At 43.4% G+C, this 14,261-nt stretch overlaps 1 protein-coding gene across 1 annotated transcript in view; it reads left to right on the forward strand.

Annotated features, from left to right (window-relative positions):
- Window positions 1-14,261, forward strand: part of RIMKLA (ribosomal modification protein rimK like family member A) — a 71,346-nt gene that overhangs the window by 14,482 nt on the left and 42,603 nt on the right. The window lies entirely within an intron of this gene.

Raw genomic sequence — 14,261 nt, forward strand, 5'->3', positions numbered from 1 at the left:
GATCAATTAGTGGCTTACTCTTTGGACTGGATGTTCACCTAATATTCAGTCCACCTAATTGTATTGTTACATAGCCCACATTTCTCTATCTTTGCCACAAGCACAAGAGACTTTGTTAAAATGTAGAGAAACTAGATCAAATATCATTCCCCTGATCTGTCAGTCTAATAACCCTATCCAGAAAAAAACAACATGGTTAATCTGGTGTTATTAGTTTGCAGTGAAGCCTCACTGGGTTTTTGTGATTACTGCCTTTTCTTCACCTTCACTATCCATCCCTTTAATAATACATTCTAGATTTTGTCAGCAATCAAGCCCATTTCCCTATAGTTTTCAGACTCCATTTTTTCCTTCCTATTTTTGTAAATTGATGCATTTGCTTAAGTCTGCCATACTTCTCCTATGGTCCATCTGGGCCTAATAACTTGAATTCATCAGAGGCAGCTAGGTGCTCTTACTTCTTCCTCCTTATATTGGATACTAGTTCCCCATAGGTATCTTTGTTCCTTTCTTTCCAGTCCAAGAACTGTTCTCCCTAGCAGAAAAATACAGAAGCTGCTCAGGTCCATCATGTCTCTTTTATGCTGGCTTCTGTGGCAGAACACCAGTCTCATCAGTCTATTATTATAACTACTTAATCCTAGAACAATTACTTGATGGAAAGTCCTATCAAATTATTTTTTGATCTTCTCTCTTAACAATTTAATTCTTAATCAGAGTAACTAATGTCAGTATACTCTCTTAAAAGCCTTCCTTCCAAAGAAATGGAGCACTAGGAAATTCTTGAATGCTTCTTTGTTGTTGCTATTATACCATTCTTCTATCTGAGCTTTGGACATTATGAATTTGCCATTTGGACATAGAATCCCAGTGTCTTGTAGCTATTCTCTCACTTGCTACCCCCACTTGGCTGGATAATCAATTAACTAGCATTTATTAAGTTCCTATAACTTGTCAGGTACTATGCTAGGCACTGAAGATACAAACATAAAGGAGAGATGGTTCCTGTCTTCAGGAAGCTTATATTTTATTACAAGAGTATGACCCATAGCAGGCAATTGTGGCTAGGTAATATAGTCCCGGGGACTTTGAATAGAACCAGAAGGCAATTGATTGTATCGGGTTTTCAAGCAGCAATGGTAATATTGATTTGTATACTGTTCCTGAGCAAGCAGCAAAAATTGGGATGTATATTGTCAACAGGCAATCGCAACTTCACTCCTTAACAATATGTGTGTGGGGTGGGGGGGGGGCAGCTAGGTGGGGTTTATGGGAGCAGCTAGGTGGCGCAATGGATAAAGCACTGGCCTTGGAGTCAGGAGAACCTGAGTTCAAATCCGGTCTCAGACACTTGACACTTACTAGCTGTGTGACCCTGGGCAAGTCACTTAACCCTCATTGCTCCCCCACAAAAAACCCCAATATGTGTGTATGGGGGGTATGCATGTAGGAATAGGGCAGATGACAAGATTTCTGTGTTGGTCATTTCCTGATGTCCTGATGGATGGCTAAATGGAATGAAGAATGGTCTGAGGGTCTGGGCTAGCTAGCCATGGAGAGCTGAGATCAGTATTGAGTCATCTTCCAATCCAGGCAGTTCTGTTCTAAGACAAGTCCCTGTTATGTTCTGGGGACAAAGATACTAAAGTGAGGCAGTCCCTACCCTCAGGAAATTTCCATTCCCTAGAAGTAAATGACACTTAATGGAACAATACTTCTATGGGTCTATTGACTTAAATAATAAAAGTAATTCCAACAAACATCAAATAGCTACTCCCTGTACTATGCTAAGTGCTGAAGTGGGTATAAGGATAAATAAAGGGGGAATGAATGGGGTGGTAAAGGGCTCTGAGATCATGTCATGGGGGGATAGATTGAAGAAACTAAGGATGGTTAACCCAGAAAAGAGATACCATAAAGGAACAAGAATACAGTATTTGTAAAGCTGTCATGGGGAAGGAAGTATTCGATTTGTTCCGTTTGGTCCTAGAGGACAGACCTTGGAACAAGTGGTGGAGATTGTACAGAGGTAGGATTCATCTTGACATAAAGAAAAACTTCCTGACAGTTAGGACTGTCTAAAAGTGGAATGAGCTGCCTTGGGAGATCATGGTTTCTCTCTCACTACAGGTCTTCCAGCAAAACTAGATGACCTCTTTGGAGTATGCTGGGGAAGGGCTCTTTGTGACTGTTTGGGTTGGTCTCAGTAGCCTCTGTGGTGCCTTCTAATGCTAATATTCTGTGATATTGTGATGGTCCCAGCTCACCAGGAGAGCTGTCACACAACCAAAACATAATAATACCAAATAAAGTATGGTAAAGCAGCTAGGTGGTGCAGCTGGTAGAGTGCTAGGCCTGGAGTCAGAAAGACTCATCTTCCTAAGCTCAAATCTGGTCTCAGACACTTACTAGCCGTATGACCCTGGGCAAGTCACTTAACCCTATTTGCCTCAGTTTCTTCATCTGTAAAATGAGCTGGAGAAGGAAAGAGCAAACCATTCTGGTATCTCTGCCAAGAAAACCCCAAACCAGGTCACCAAGAATCTGACGTGATTGAAATGACTAAACAACAAAAATGTATGGTAAGTGCATGACAGGTAAAAACTGGCATGAGAAGTCAATGGGAAAAATTAATTCTGCCTAGAGAATCAAGAAAGGAAGTTTCATGGAGAAGGGGACATTTGAGTTAGGCTTTGAAGAATTTTGACAGGCAAAGATGAGATTAGAGAGAGCATTCAGGTTGTCAGGAGCAATGTGAGCAGGGCCTCAAGGGAAAGAAAGCCATGCACAGACAGTAAATCTTCCATTTTCGCAGGAGTTTGGAGTCAGGGAAGAAAAGGATCACAGGATAGGTTTAGAGCTAGAAGGTTGTTGGTCATTTCCTGGTGTCCTGTTGGATGGCTAGATGGAGTGAAGCATGGTCTGAGAGTCTGGGGCTGACTAACTATGGGTAGCCAAAATTAGCATCGATTCATCTCCCAAGAAGATCGTCTTAGAAGTCATCAAATCCAACCTCCCATTTTACAGATGAGGAAACTGACACCTAGAGAAGTTAAGCGACTTAAAGTGTTATGGGAGGCTGGAAAGATGGATTGGAGCCATATCGTGGAAGGCACTGAATGTGTGTCTCAAAAGTTTTATTTTATTCTGTAGGCAGTGGGAAGTTGTTGAAGTCTTTCAAATGGGCAAGTGAGTTGATTGGAGATCCAAGTTTCAAAGATGACTCTGACAGCAGGATGTAGAAGGAACATTCTTGAGAGAAGAAAAGGACCAGTTAAACCATTAGAATAACCAGATGAGAGATAATTAGTCTAGAGTAAGATGGAATTAGAGACCAAACCTCTGTCCGTTGCATAATAAATATTTTTTTTAAATAAGGGCATGGGTGCTAGGGTAGGGGAGGAGTCTAGATAATGTATCATTTTCTTTAGTGTAGCAAATTCCCAGCAAGGAAGCATCTCCCCTTCCATCTCCTTGTCAACCCTCCCCACCCCTCCCATGCAGTTGAGCAACTTCTTTTTTTTTTTTTTTGAGCAACTTCTTTCAATCTATAGCCTTGGTTGTTTGGGGTGCAGGGTGGTTAAGTGATTTGAACATAATCATACAGCTGAACTGTATCAAAGGTAGGCCTCAAACCTATGCCTTCCTGACTCTAAGGCCAGTCAGCCTTTTATCCACTGATGGACATAAGCAGAATGTCTTTGATAACATATCTTCTTTATAATACAGGGAGACATGAGCTGTTAAGTGCATTATCCCACTAACTTTGTTATTGATTTCCTTTTTATAAAAATGTGGAGTATCTATCTCAGTCACTGTTACATGATCCTTCTGTAGTATGACAATACCGGAGATTGCAATCTATAAAAATTTAATTCGGTATTATCCCATCCATACTGTTGGATTTTGTGTGTGTGTGTGTCTGGACAAAGTGTGTCTGAAAGGAAGGTGGTATGTTTAGCAGACTTGAAAAGTAAGGATTGGGGGCACTTGGCTTGGAATCAGGAAGACTCATCTTCATGAGTTCACTAAATTCATGAGACACTTACTGGCTCTGTGACCCCTGGCAAGTCACTTCACCCTATTTGCCTCAGTTTCCAAATTTGTAAAATTATCTGGAGAAGGAAATGGCAAACCACTTCAGTATCTTTGCCAAGAAAACCCCAAAGTGGCATCATGAAGACTCAGACACCATTAAAATTACTGAACAACAGCAACAAATGTTAAAAAAGAAAGTTACATATGGAGTTGTAATTTGTAAATTACTCCCCCCCCCCAAAAAAGCTAGGGAGCTGTAACTTGGGCTGATTTCAAATTCAAAGAGATTTTGTTGGCCGTCTTGAACAATGGGCTTAATCTAATTGAATGACCATTTAATAGTAATAAATATAAAGTCCTTCACTTGGTTTTAAAAAACATCAGTAGGAGAAGTCCAGGATTAAGAAGGCCTTTGCCACATAACAGTATATAAAAGACTTATGAGTCTTAGTAGACTGGAAGTTAAGTATGAATTGACAGTGTTGATGCAGCAGCTTATGAGAAAAAGCTTATAGGGTCTTAAGGTCTGATTAATGGAACCATACAGAGTGAGGCAGGAATGAGGCTGCTGGTAGCTCTGTTATTCTTCCTCCTTGGTTAGACCAGGGCTTCCTAAACTTTTTCCACTCTTGACCCCTTTTCACCGGAGGAATTTCGGCATGACCCAGGGTATATAGGTATATGAAATAGGTATACATAATATTTTACTGTTGCCAAAATTTTCACCACCCCCACATTCAGTTAGTTATGCATCCCCATATGGGGTCTCAACCCACAGTTTAAGAAACTCTGGGTTAGGGGCAGCTAGATGGCACAGTGGTTAAAGCACCGGCCCTGAATTCAGGAGTACCTGAGTTCAAATCCGGCCTCAGACACTTGACACTTACTAGCTGTGTGACCCTGGGCAAGTCACTTAACCTCCATTGCCTGCAAAAAAAAAAAAAAAGAAACTCTGGGTTAGACTACGTGTGGGGCATTGCTCAGGGTGCTACATCTTAGGAAAAGTCATGGGCAAGCTGGAATGTGTCGTGAGAAGGCACTCTGAAGCCACATCATCTGAGGATGAATTGAGGGATTTATCCTGGAAAAGAAGAGACTTAAAGGGCTTATGATAGCTGCCTTCAGGTATAGGAAAGGCTGACATAGGGAAGAGCGATGAGAATTCTGCCTGGCTCAGATGGTCAAACTAGGAGCAGTGAGTGAAAATTGCAAAGAAGGAGATTTTGACTGTAGAAGGAATAACTCCCTAATGAACAGAGCTGTCCAAAAGGGAAATGAGTTAGATACCTCCCCATCACTAGACATCTTCCAGTGGGGGTTGGACAGCCACCTGTCAGGTGTAAGCTGGACCCGATGGCCTCTGTGTCCCCTTCCACCTCTGAAAGCCTGTGAATCTTTCTATAGAAGGTTTGCATTTTTGAAATCTTAATGGTTCCTACATCTCCTTTTTTGTTAATTCTACAGGTTTCTACAATGCCCCTCCCCACCCCAGACCATTTTTGATTGAATAGTAAGCCTTTTAATACTTATGTTGGTTTTAAGTAAGCTCAAGGAGATTTCTATTACACTCAACCCTGCCCTTGGATTCCCTGTTACTGCATCTTGTGGGGAGGGGGTTGGGGGGGAGGGTATATCTTTCCTCTTAAATACTTATTTCAGGCAACTGCTCTGTTTCTTTGTGTTCTTTGTGTACAACCACCCTACTTTCATTTGTTTCTTGCTGGCAAGCAATCCACCCTTACAGTCCATAAGAGTTACCTCCCTTGGGGAGGCTCAAGCTTCTGCTTAGGTTGCTGTTTTCCATCAGTCTGAGAGGTAATGCTGGAGTGAAATGTACAGAGAGGTGTCGAAGAGGGGGCAGAACGAGAAAGCTTGCCAGTTCTTCCTTTGTCAAGTCATCTGTTTGAACGGAGTTACCAGAAGTACTCTGCAGACATTCAAATGTAAGTGCAGGAACTCAGCCTGAAGTCAACTATAAATGGATTTTTTTTCATTATCTGCCATTTTGGATGGTCTCTTCCTCTATAGCTCTCTATTGGGGTGGATAGTTGAGAGCTCCCAGTTCTTAGAATCATAAGATGCCTGCCCACTGGGTAATCTTTCTAAGTGATGGGCAAGTGAGCTCAGCTGCAGCAGATCAGATAGGCAGCTCTCAGGTCATCTCAGCTCAGATCTCCTCTTTGATATGCTCAGTGAGCTGGCCATGGTGCAGCACAGGTCCCAGTAGTGGGCCCCATGCAGACACCTGAGGAAAAATGGACATATCACGTGAGCGCCTGTCTGTCTTCCCCAGAGGTTCAGTCACCAGGACTGCACAAAACGAAAACAGAGGGAAATGGGAAGAAATACTGGGCCAAATAAACCCCAGATGGGTATCAGCAAGCTTTCCAGACCTGTAACCTGGATGTTCACTGGCACACTACCATAGGAATCTCACCAAAGACTGGCTGCTTTGACAGGTGTACTCTGTCACTGGATGCAATGGGAAGTAGGTTCAATACCTCCTCTTCCCTAAACGAGGTGAAGGTGAACTCTCCAAGTTAATTTGCAGCCCATAGCTCCAACTGGGTTCCTTCACCGTCACCCTACTGTTAATTTTTAGCAATACATTTCCTTTTTTAAATGATCACATGCTTATTTCTAGATTATTTCTATTCCATTTTATAATAAAATAGTGTTTCTTTGCTGTTGCATATGAGGTGTGTGCAGGAGAGACTGGATAGGGGAGAGATGAAAGAATTGACATCCAGAGAGAATTGGGTTCAGATCTCAGTTCTTCCATTTACTACCTGAGCTACCATTGCTTAGCCCTTCTGAGCCTCAGTTTCCTTTCTGGTAAAATAAGGATGAGAATGCCTGTAGTTCCTACCTCACAGGGGTGCTGTGAGGACCAAATGAGTTAATATATATAAAGTACATCCTAAAACAGAACCAATAAATGTTACCTGTTAGGATGATGAAAACTAATCAACAAGCCTTTATTCTTTGGGGGGGGGGCAATGAGGGATAAGTGACTTGCTTAGGGTCACACAGCTAGTAAGTGTCAAGTGTCTGAGGATGGATTTGAGCTTAGGTCCTCCTGAATTCAGGGTTGATCCCTTATTCATTGAGCCACCTAGATGACCCTCAACAAGCATTTATTAAGCTCCTGCTGTTTGTCAGGCTCTGCATTGTGTTGAAGAGTTTGACGTGGGAGTGGACAATGGCTATGTACAATTCTGGTAAGTGTAAAAGTAGAAACTGTGGATTTTATCATTCGATCCAGAATTAGATGGGACAGGGACAATGGAGAAAAATCAAAGATGACTGAAGTTTTTAACCTTTAGTGACAGAGAGGCTGATGGCATCATTCACAGAAATTAGAAAGTTATATGGAAGAAAAGAGAGCTGATAAGTTTGAAATGAGCTATAACTCACATTTAAATAGCCATTCAAAGTTTATGGAGTCCTTTCCCCACGACAATCCTATAGGTAGACAGAGCAAGTATTGTTGCGCCCATTTTACAGGTGAGAAAATTGAGGCTGTAAGGTGTTTGTGACCTGTCCATGGCCCCACAGTCAGTAAACATGTAAAAACAGGTCTGTTGATTACCAAGTTCAACATTCTTCCTGTTGTGCTTTAATGACCCTTATGTTGAATCTGAGGTGCTGAGATTATCTTCAAGTGTAGACCCCCCCCCCCAGACTAGGATATTTACATCTGGAGGTTATGAGACGAGTCAGAATGAAAGCTCTGGATTGGGGGTCATCTGTGATGCTAGAGATGATGATAATTGGAGCTTTGGGAATGGATGAGCTCATCAAGGAGGAGGAGAGGATAGGGAAGGGGAGCCAAGAATAAAGCCTTGGAGAATGTCAACTGTTAGGATGTAGGAAGATGAAAAGGAGCCAGAGTGAACCAGGGGAATGCTGAATCATAGGCGCCAGAGACGGAGAGTCTGTCACATGCTCTGTGGTCCAGCCATGCTGGACCATTTGTTCTTTCTCACGCGTGATGCTCCATCTCCCATCTCTTTGCCTTTGCACTGGCTGTCTCCCATGCTTGGTACCTCTCCCCCCTCACCTCTGCCTCTTGGAATCTGTGGTTTCCTTTAAGATGCAAAATAAGTGAGTGTCTTGTAATAACCTAAGGGAGCAGTCAGTGCCATCCCTTGTAAAGGGGTCTTGTGTCTGTTCTGTTCACACCTGGTATATGCTCACATTGGCATGAACTGTTTCTCCCAACAGAAGGTGTGCCCTTTTAGTCCCTATATCCTCAGTGCCTGGCACATGGTATGATTTTTTTTTTTTGGTGAGGCAATTGGGGTTAAATGACTTGCCCAGGGCCACACAGCTAGTAAGTGTCAAGTGTCTGAGGCCTGATTTGAACTCAGAACCTCCTGAATCCAGGGCCAGTGCTCTATCCACTGCGCCACCTAGCTGCCCCAGTACGATTTCATAAAAGCTTGTTGATCTGATTGATTGGCCAACAGTGCCAAATGCTACGGAGAATTTGAGGATGAAGACTGAGGAATTACCACTGGATCTAGTCATCTCCAGGGAAGTTTTATTTTGTTAATGTTTTGAGAGAGAAGTTTTAGAAGACTTTTTTTTGAGGGGTAATAAAGGTTAAGTGACTTGTCCAGGATCACAGAGCTAGTGTCAAGCATTTGAGGCTGGATTTGAACTCAGGTCCTCCTGAGTCCAGGGCTGGTACTTTATCTACTGCGCCACCCAGCTGCCCCCCAGAAGACTTTTTTAGAAAACTGATGGAAATGCAAGTCAGCTTGGGAGGGTTTGAGGAGTGAGTGGGAGGCTAGGAAGAAGAGGCAGCACTTAATCAATCCACAAGCCTTTATCAAGCACTTACTAAGTGCTAGGCACTGTGCTAAACACTGAAGCCACAGGATACAAAGAAAAAACAAAACTAAAAAACCCCAAACCTTCAAACAATTTACTTTTTTTTTTTTTGCAGGGCAATGGGGGTTAAGTGACTTGCCCAGGATCACACAGCTAGTGTCAAGTTTGTGAGGCTGGATTTGAACTCAGGTACTCCTGAATCCAGGGCCAGTGCTTTATCCACTGCACCACCTAGCTGCCCCAAGCAATTTACTTTGTGTGTGTGTGTGTGGGGGGAAATGAGGGTTAAGTGACTTGCCCAGGGTCACACAGATAGTGTCAAGTGTCTGAGGTCGGATTTGAACTCAGATCCTCCTGAATCCAGGGACAGTGCTTTATCCACTGCACCACCTAACTGCCCCTAATTTACTTTTAATATGAGAAGCAACATGTATAAATCAGAACATACAAGACAGAGGAAAGGTAACCTTAGAGGGGATGGTTCTAGCACTTTGCAGGGGGGGGGGAGCAGAAAATGTCTGCAAAAGAGCCCCAACACTTAAGCCAAATCTTTTTTTTAGTTCAAATTATTTATTTAATTAATTATTTTTCCTCTTCTTTAAAAATTTTTTTTAATCATAAAAGTATTTTCTTATTTTCTAGTTACATGTAAAGAGAGCCAAGTCTTAAAGGAAGGTTCCAAAAGTCAGAGGTTTCCCAACCTCTTTCCCAGGAGAACATTTCAGGCCTTGGGAACATCCAGGGCAAAGCCCCAGAGACAGGAGATGAATTATTGTGTCTAAATTACAAGTGAGCTGCTGTGGCTCCACTGGGGAGTGCATGGAAAGGAGTGGAATATTAGATTAGAGAGGTAGGAAGGGGCCTGGTGCTGTGAAGAGCTTTGAGTGTCAAACAGAGGACTGACTATTTGATCCTGGAGGTAAATAGGAAGCCCCTGGATGAAAGGAATGAATTGTGGGATTTGGGGGAGGGACAGGGGTGATATGGTCAGATCTGCGCTTGAGGAAAACCAATTTGGCAGCTTCATGAAAGGTGGATTGGAGAGAGAAGAGACTCCCGGAAGGGAGAACAAGCAGAAGGTTACTTCATTGATCCAGGTGGGAGGTAGTGAGAGCCAGAACTAGTAGGGTGGTGGTTATGTGAATGAAGCAAAGGGGATGTAGGCAAGAGACGTAGAGAAGGGAATGACAAGATTTGGCGACCGATTTGATATGTGGGGGGAGCGAGGTAGAGGTGCCAAAGATGGAAGATGGCACTGAGGTAGTGAGCCTGGGAACATGAGAGGCTGGTGGTGCCTTTGACGGAGGGGTGGGAGGGGAGATGATAATGAGCAGTGGGTTTGGATTATTCTTTTGCTATTTTGGCACAAAGGGTCTGCCCAAACGGGAGCTGTGTAGATTGAGGTCAAATGTAAGTTATTGCCTTTTTTGTTGTTGTCAGAGGATGAGGTGGCTGAAGCATGTTTTTGGACAGAAGGGAAGAAGCCAATGGAGAGAGAGGTTGGTGGTTTCAGAGGGGAGGGGATGACTGATAGAGCAAGGTTCTGAAGGAGAGAGGGTATCGGGTCTCAATTTTCTTAGCAATAGGTTTAATCCCCCTAGGAGATAATGACTGTGAAGCCACATTCTTTGATAAGCTCTCCTAAGTGTAACCAGTGTAGCCTCTGATGAGTAAGCACCTGGAGGGCAAAGTCTGTGCCTTATTATTCAATATCGATCTTAATGTGCCTAGCACATGGGATCAGAGGACCGTAATAAATGTTTTTTTGAATGAATGGTTCCTGTGGCAGGGTGGATTACTAGTTATGCCTATAACCATATTATTTTTTTCAGACTTGAAGGTACCTGCTCCTAACAGATGATCAGCCTCATGCAGAGTTTAGAACTGGACACATCTCTGGGCTTTGGGGACACATTGATAACCAGCAGGGTTACATATGTCATTTTCCTTCTCATACATCATGTGAAGCAGAGCTGGGTCTGGCTTCCCCCAAACTCTTGACCTTTAAGGCTTGGGTTGAGGCTAAACTTGGTAAATCTCAAGGCCAAGGGAAATACTGTTACAAACTGCTCAGTGATGGGAAGGCAAATATAGGCAACAAGCATTCACTGATGTAGGCCAAAAGCTCCCAACTAGTTCTATTCTTCAGCAGGAATGTACAAAAACTATTTTCAGTTCCCACTGAAGGAAGCAGAATACATATTTCTTTGTCAGATTTATGTCTCAGACACTGGGTTACATACTTAATCATATGAAAAGACTTGCTGTTTGAGAAAGGCACACCCTACTTTTCCTTCCCACCCATCCCCAACACACACACACACACACACACACACACACACCCTTCCTTTTCTGTTTCTGGCCTTTCTAGCTCTTGCAGTGGACCAGACTGAAGACATAGAAGGACGGAGGTGATTTTAAGGCCTGGAAAAGGTCCCTTTTCCCAAAACTATCCCTTCCTCTATAACTAACATTCCATAATTGAGGGCTCATTCCTTTGGGCTAAATTTCTCATTTGCTGTTAAATCCAGCCTTGGAAGAAGTAATACATTAAGCTTTGTTGATCACTTATAGTTCATCATGACTCAGCTGGTCAGATCCTTTCCTAAGAGCAGGCTTAGATAAAAGAGATGGAGAAGAGAGCAAGAAGGGGCAGCTGTCAATTCTGTCAACTCGGGAGGGGCACAGAAAGGAGAGACAGCAAAAAGGGAATCTTCAACAAGGCAGCAAGCAGAAAGCTCTGGATTTGGAATTCAGAGAACCCATTTGGAGTCCTGACTTGGCTCTGCTGCCATAGCTGTGTGTGGCCTGGGGCAAGTCACATAACCACTCTGTGCCTCAGTTTCCTTCTCTGTAAAATGAGGGTGTCAGACTAAAACATTTCCAGCCCTAAATCAATCCTCCTTCCTTTATAATTTGGCCATGAGTCGGTCCTGCAGCCAGGTAGACAGGAGTTTCTGGCAGTAGATTCAGCTTTGTTCTTTGTCTCTCCTGCTTCCTGTCTCCCATATCCCCTTCTTCTCTCCAGTGTAGGGGGCACCCTTTTATACAGTTTATCATCTTGTTCCCCAGAGGCATTCTCAAACCCATTCCTTAGTCAGCTCCCTTTATCCACCTTCTTTCCCCCTGTTTTCCTTTCCCTTCCTGGCAGGTTGACCAGTTTCCCACTAGCAGTAGAGGAAACTGCTACTCCTGCAGAAGCCACTGGCTTTGGCAGCCGCTCGCCTGCTACCAGAATTGTGTCAGGGAGTGGGGGTGAGGGCACTAAGCCCAGAGACAAAGCGGGGGCAGGCATTAACCAGAGGAGCGATGGGGCTGATATACCAGCCTTGTCATGGGGCAGAATTCAGAAGAGGGGCAGAAATGTGATTGGACCAGTGACTACCTCTTTAAACCAACCATGTATCTCCCAGCGCAGGGATGGACAGACAGCCTGGAGCCCAGAGAAATAGAGTGTAGATAACTGCTTTACCTGAGCCTGTTGGGCTGCACCTTAACCGGTTCCAGTCTTCATTTATTAAAGGCTCCAGTTGGAATGAGCCAAGCCCAAAGCTTTACCTTTGGAGAAGAGAGATGAAGTTCTGGTAAGATTTCCTAGGTGTTTTGTGAACCCACGTGTTGAGGCTGAACTGTCTCCATCCACTCGTTCATTGTTGATATTTTTCTGAGTAATTCATTTCTTTCCCCTATAAGATTTTATCTGTCCATGGTTTTGTGTGGGGTTCCGAAAGCCAGAAGCTTCCACTGCTTCTCATTCCTCTGGATTATTTTTCTGTTGCAAAGTCATACTCCTCATGCGATAGCAGGATTTCCATAAGTCTTCTGCCTTATTCAGCACCGTTGTCTCTGTAGGTGGTATTGGTCTGGCCCCTGTGCTTTTTCTAGATTTGAGGACACCTAATATGTATGTTTGTCCCATGCCCCACCCAACCCTCCTTTTCATTACTTTCTACTCATCACCTTTCCATGGCCTGCCTGAGGTTGTCACCAACAGATGTTCAAGGCATGATGTTTAGAGCATGAATCAGTCTGCTTTATGAAAGGTTAAAAAAAAAGAATTCTCAGCAGACTTGGGGAAAGAGGTGAGGGGGAAATCACTTAGAGGCCGGTTGGTGTGCTAGATAGAACACTGGACTTGGAGTTGGGGTGATCTGGGTTCAAATCCTGCCTCCATCACTAGTATTCCAACTATGGAATCACTTAGCTTCTCTCTCAGCTCCCATTTCCTCATCTGTAAAATGGGAATGTTAAAGAATCTTCCTCATAGCATAGCATCGCCACAATGATGCAGAGAAAGCACTTGGCAAACTGCAAAGCCAATGGTAATTATGCCTCAGTCTCTAAGGTTTACCCCCATTAGCATAGGCATGGGCATGGATCACATGTGATCATGTTCTTAAAGAGCTTTGCAAGCCTTAAGATGCTATTTTAATATTCATAAACATATATTTCGAATGGTAAGATAGAGACATGTTTTTCTATTTTCTTATAAACGCAAGTTATTATTATTAGCTATTTCTCAGAATGCTTTCTCTCCTCCCCTTCCCCTTTTATTAGTAAAATAGCTGTTAAAATGGGGGAGGCATTTTGTGAGTCAATGTAATAGGGTGTTATTTTTTTCTTCCTGCCTCATTTCTGATACTTCCCTCCCTGGAGAATGTGTGATCTGCTCGCTGCCTCCTTATCATCAAATGTCTCATACCAGCTAACTTGGTTCTGCAGCCAGTGCCTGGTTAAGTTAGGGAAGATAAATCGCTTTGAAGCTGGTGGCTGTGTGTGCTGGTATGGGAAAGAGCCCAGAGGGCATATTTAGAAAAATGGGACCTCACCCTTTACCCCCTTCATCCACATGGAGTCTTGGGTGCATAGTAGGTGCTCAGATAAACTCTTGCTGGATTGACTCATGGTAGCCAACCTTTTAAATCAACCAACCAGCAGTTATTAAACATCTACTATGTGCTAGGCACTTTGCTAAGTATTGGGGAGTCTAAGGAAAGTATTGGGGAGTCTAAGGAAACCCTCCCCAAAATCCCTGCTTTCAAGGAACTCACAGTCTAATGGTGGGTGGGTGGGGGTGTTGGGTTTTTTTTTAAGTTAAGTCACTGAAGAACTATTAAATCTGAATTCCTTAAGTGAAATAGATGATTCCCTTTTCTTTAAGTCCTCACTCTCCTAGATGCCCGGACATGACAGGTGTGACGTTTGACTTCTGCCAGGAAGCAGGGGCCTGGCCGAGATGATCTCCTGAGATTCCTTCTAGCTGTAGGACTCGATGTTTATTGCTCTTGCTTCTGGGTGATCCCCAGTGTTTTACCATAATCATGCTGTCTACATTTGTTGGGAATGTCGACTTGGGCTGTGCCGTGTTGTGTTTGGTTTGGTTT

This window comes from Dromiciops gliroides, chromosome 3, assembly GCF_019393635.1.
Source record: "Dromiciops gliroides isolate mDroGli1 chromosome 3, mDroGli1.pri, whole genome shotgun sequence".
NCBI classification, from domain to species: Eukaryota; Metazoa; Chordata; class Mammalia; order Microbiotheria; family Microbiotheriidae; genus Dromiciops; species Dromiciops gliroides.